The following is a 6,000-nucleotide window of genomic DNA, read 5'->3' on the forward strand; positions in this document are numbered from 1 at the left end:
AGAAACAGACAGAGAGAGGCAGTGAAAGAGTGATAGAAACAGGTAGAGATAGACAGGGAAAGAGCAAGTAATGTTTTTGGGTCAGCCACAGTTACACTACATTGTGAAAAAAAAAAAGGTTCAGCAGAGAAATAAAAGATAACGACACACATATTAAGAACAGATGCAGGACTCTAAGTTAAGACTAAAAACCGTAGCATCTATCATTCTGTCAATCAGACATCTCATAGCAAAAAATTGGAAATCTAAATTGGTTCCCTCCTTCTCTCTGGTTATTCAGGAAATACAAAATCAAATAATTTTTTAATCTTACCATCTTAAATCTGCTAAAGAGAAAAAAATAAGAAAAATTATTTCTGATTGGTTACCTATTATCAAATCTTATACACTTAAAGGGCCATAATACCCAAATGTTTAAACACTTGAAAGTGATGCAGTATAGCTGTAAAAAGCTGACTAGAAAATATCTCCTGAACATCTCTATGTAAAAAAGAAAGATATTTTACCTCAAAAGTTCCTCATTAGCCACCTCCCATTGTAAAGGATTTCTAAGCAGCATATTAGTATGTCTGTCCTGGGACATCTTAGGGGATGAGCATCGTGAACTCTCATATTATTTCACCAATCAGGTAAAGGAAGCTTACTATGAAATCTCATGAGAGTTAAGTCAAATCTCATGAGATCACAGTAAGAGTTAATGACCTCAGCAATGCTGATGCTGATTGGCTGCTGTTCATTTCTTCATTTATTTTTATTTTTTACCAGCAGCTGAGTATAACTTTTTACACAGAACTTACTCTGCTGAGCTGAGGAAATTGTGAGGTAAAATATCTTCCTTTTTTACATAGAGATGCTCAGGTGTTATTTTCCTGTCAGCTTTTTACAGTTATACTGCATTAGTTTCAAGTGATTTAGCATTTGAGTATTATGTCCCTTTAATATTCAAAAACGCATCTTGTCTCCATTTTTAAGTTCAGATAGTTTTGCTGAATTTGTACTATATGATGAATTTCCAGCATCTTGGGTCTCTTGCTACAGAGAGCAAGGATCCTACTGAATATAGGCCAGGTTTCTAGTGTATGACAAGGATCTGGATAGGGGTGAGGGTGAGAGGGGTTTTTCTCTTTTTTTTTTTCTTATTATTTTATTATGAGAAAAGAAGAAAAATGAGTTAGCCTCTGATATTATCCATTATGTTTAAAAAATCTAAGCATGTCAAAGTTTTGGTTGATATTACAAAGATTATCGTAAGTCAAATTAGGTTCAAGATACTAACTATCTATGTATATAAGATATGACTTCATGATGACTGTCATTTGCCCTGCGTGGCATATATTATTTGTATTATGATTTTTTGGTTTATAGATTTTTTCTAATTTAATGTTACAGTTAGCAGTATAATTGAAGGATATAAAGTTGTTAAGCTAAGGATTATATTTATATTCCATTTAGGAGTTTTTCCGGTCTATTTAATGCTTGAGATTCTAAGTTACTTGTCTATAGAGGCAAGAATGTCAATTATCTTTGTATCAACTTGGTTAATATTGTTACTGTTTTTGCCCTGCGTGGCATATACAATGTGACTTGTGATTTTAATATTTGCTGACTCTGTCAAATAAAAAGTTAAAAAAAAAAAACAGATGCAGGGCAGGCAACCCTAGCTGAAAAGAAATACAAGCTAGAAATAATGTGGAAAATTGTACACTGCTGAAGTTAAACATCAGGCTGTAGAGACAGAAAAATCATCTTCCACTCATGCCACTGTGTATCCTATAGTTAAAGAACCATGGAACCAAATTGTTTTCTTTCATGATTTAGAAAGAGTATGTCATTTTTTTCAAATTTACTTCTATTATCTAATTTGCTTCATTCTCTTAATGTTTGCTGAAAAGCATATTTAGATAGGCTCAGTAGCTGCTCATTGGTGGCTGCACATATGTCTTGTGTGATTGGCTCACCCATGTGCATTGCTATTTCTTCAACAAAGGATATTTTAAAAATGAAGCAAATTAAATAGCAGTAAATTGGAATGTTGTTTAAAATTGTATTCTCGGGGGGCGTGTCCTAACAGCGATCCTGACCGGTCGCAACTTCCAAGAGCTCTGATCGAGAAGCTTAAAATCCACCGATTATAGGCACCACTACACAGCTAAAATATATCAGTATATAGCTACAACGTCTGTTAGCTCCTCAGAGGGCTTATCACTAATAATTGGGCTGTATTTCTGACATTGGATCTCTGGAAAGGATATTAGGGGCCTGGAGCGGTGGCTCATTAATGGCGGCGCTTCCCCCTCGGTAAATCCGAGGTACTTGTTCCTAACTGGGAATTACAGCTTTTTTGCACTAGCGAGAAGAATTATCAGATATCTGCAGTAGAGTGAATCAACACACTTTTCAAAAAAAAAAACTACCTTACACGGCAATACTTGAAATGACGCACATGGCGGGAGAATCCTACTGGCAGCGATTGGATGAGAAGCTGGAGAGACTTGAAATGTTGTTTCACAAGATGATGGATAAGGCTCCATATGATTGTCTGATGCAAATATTGCTTAATAAAGAAACCCATGCCACACACCTAACTAGATCTTCAAATGTAAAAGGTTCCCTCGACACAGAATCGCCTGAAGATTTCTCACAGCCGGGAGGGCTGGCTGACTTGCCACAACCACAGGAGTCTCCTACAATAGCCTTTGCTGCGCAGACCACTAAATTGCTACCAAGAATGTCCGCAGCACAAGAGAAGCAGCAAGCCATTTGCTTTACAGACTTAAAAGATCAGGGGACACAGAACATCACCTCGACCAGCACACCTCGTTTGAGCGGGCGCTCTCAAAAATTTACTGGATCCATATCTCAGCATGTGAACCGGAGGCTAACAGAGCAAGGCACAGCAGGGACACTAATCCAAGGGACAAAAAAATGGACTCAGTCACCTGTTGTTTTACACTGGAGTTACGCTGAGCGGATATCTCACTCTCCTTCACAACCCTCATATAAGGCGCAACAAACATTAAGAGAACTCAAGTCCTGTCATCGCAAAAATTCACAGGTTTTTATATCAGATAAAGGCTAGATTATTGAAACGTTAGCTAGCAGGGGTTAAACAGCCATCCTGTTATACTGATCAGATGTAGCTTTGCTCACCCCATCAAGGAGGTTGAATCGAGAAGACTACAAGGGATTCATTTTGAAGGGTGGCATGTTGGCAGAGATGTTTAGAGTTACTTGTTTCTCATGTTGTTTAGTTTCTGTTAATTGTGTTTAGGAGATGATAGCATAGATATACCCCATACCTCACGCAACCTGCTATTCTAAGATGTTTAATTTTAATTTTTGACACAATAGCATATTCTTTTCCTATTCTTTCCTATACTATCATTCTGAAGGAAGGCTATCTCTAGGAAAATAAATAATAGTTTATATGTCTGTGAGATGCATAGTCTCTCCTCAGTGGCTGGCGGCCGGGCCGCAGGGGGGGGGGGCAGTAGTATAAAACATTAGATGCCATGTATAGAGGATTGCTATGTATTCCAACACTATAGTGAGGGTATTGGCGGGATACTTTATGAAACAGCAGAAATATGTCGTGCCACCAATCCACTTTTTAGTATGTAGCATTATTACCTCAGTAATCCATATAATATAGTATTAGCAGTCTTATCAATCTTGTTACTATAGTTAACACGAATATACATTGCCCCAACATTGATAATGTCCACCCTGTTCTAAAAAGATTGCCTTACATAAGGTCTTATCATTAAGACAGATACCAAGAGGAACCTTTGAAAAATATTACATATATTTATAACCTCACGTTGTGTATGTGCAGCATAATATATTTTCCCTATTGCACTAGGAATGCTAGACAGCTAGTTACTTTCTTAACTATTAGCCCAGTTGGGACTTTTTTCTTTATTGTTTTCTTCATCACAGTATGTAAAGCCTTCCCTTTACAGTTTTTCTTACTGTTATTTTATTCACAGCACTGGACTAATACTACCCCACACCAAACAGATCTTAAATTTCTAATGGGTCCAAGAGCGACCTAATATGATGTCTAAGGGGTATAAAAATTTAAGGACTGTCTTGATCTCTATATATCTTCTTTAAAGACTCAACTTGCAAAATATATGTATAACTACTGCATGATAAGTCTGTATGTACCATTTTATTTGACAGTTCTTCAATAAAAAAAAAAAAAAAATTGTATTCTCAACCTGAATTATGAAATGCAATTTTGGGTTTAATGTCCTTTTAACTCTGCCTGCATGTTTATTTAAATAACATAAGAATTATAGAGTTATTACAGTTGCTTAAAAGGACATGAAACCCAACAATTTTATTTCATGATTCAGATAGAACATGCCATTTTATACAACTTTATAATTTACTTCTATTACCTTATTTGCTTTGTACTCTTGGTATCTTATTTTTAAAAGCATTTCTAGTTAGGCTCAGAAGCTGGGAGCTAGCTGCTGATCGGTGGCCTCACATAAATGCCTCTTGTCATTGGCTTAACAATTGTATTCAGCTCCTAGTAGTGCATTGCTGCTCCTTCAATAAAGGATAACAAGATAATAAAACAAAATAGATAATATAAGTAAATTGTAAATTTGCTTAAAAATGTATGCTCTATCTGAGTCATGAAAGATAAAATTTGGGTTTTATGTATCTTTAATAGGTTACATACCAGAAGAGACAGCAAGGTGTATTGGCCAGTCAGAGCATGAAACAGCATTAAAGGAGCAGTCAAGTCCAAAAAAAGCTTTCATGTTTCAAATAGGACATGTCATTTTAAACAACTTTCCAATTTACTTTTATCACCGATTTTGCTTTGTAATTTTGGTATTCTTAGTTGAAAGCTAAACCTAGGAAGGCTCATATGATCATTTCTAAGCCCTTGAAGGCCGCCTCTTATCACATGCCTTCTTTTAAAAGATATGACGAGTCCACGGATTTCATCCTTATGGGATATCGCCTCCTGGTCAGCAGGAGGGGGCAAAGAGCACCACAGCAGAGCTGTATATATAGTTCATCCCTTCCCTCCCACCCCAGTCATTCTCTTTGCCTGTGTTAGTGATAGGAAGAGATAAAGTGAGGTGTTAGTTTAGATTCTTCAATCAAGAGTTTATTATTTTTAGTGTAATGCCTAAGTGTGCTACTTTGTTTTAGGGTATAGCCTAGACCAGATCAGTCTCTTCAGTTAAAAAAAGAGAAGCATCTGGTGGCTTCAAAGCAATGGGAACTGGAGGGATTCTATTCTCACTGTGCCTCCCATGATGTGTGCTACCCTTTAGATGATGGTCTTAGCATATTTTAACTAAGACCCGGTATGTCTCCAAAGCTCTACAGCAGGGAACTGCAGAACCTCTTGAATGTGGGACTGATCATGCTGTCACTCAGCTTTGAGGTATGTACAGCTATTTTATTCTGGGACAATCTTAACTCAGAAAAGGGCTGTAGGGGTTGCCTATCATATGGGGCTTAAACCTGACTCAATTTGGTGGTACAGTGTATTTCAAGGGACAATGTGAAATGCTGACTGTCAGTGTCACGTAGTGGGGCTAACTATGTTCATTTGGCTCCTACAGTGACGTTATTCTAATCAGGGCTGTTGTTTGACGCTGGGGATTGCTAAGAATAATTCAGAGAAAGCGGCTTAACTTCGGTCGAATGACCGTGATGCATGTGTTAACGTGTTTGTTACTATGGTTAGCTGCTGTGAGCAGTACTGGGTTAAGCGATTTTAGTTTCAGGGTTTGCGGTCGCTTATAATTTTTATTTACGGCCATTTTTACTTTGCAAGAGGCCCTCTCTCTGATTACCGCCCACGAGGGGCGGGACTGATTTTGCGCGCTTCAGACCGGATGCGTCTTGAAGCCGCACTCTTTCTTCTGGCTGAGATCTGCAGAGGACATGTTTCCCGGACGCTTGTCGAGAACGCATGTTTGGCTGTTTGTGTCACTGTGTCGTGGGGGCAGGTAGGCGCCGAAG

The sequence above is a fragment of the Bombina bombina genome, chromosome 2, assembly GCF_027579735.1.
Source record: "Bombina bombina isolate aBomBom1 chromosome 2, aBomBom1.pri, whole genome shotgun sequence".
In the NCBI taxonomy this organism is placed as follows: Eukaryota; Metazoa; Chordata; class Amphibia; order Anura; family Bombinatoridae; genus Bombina; species Bombina bombina.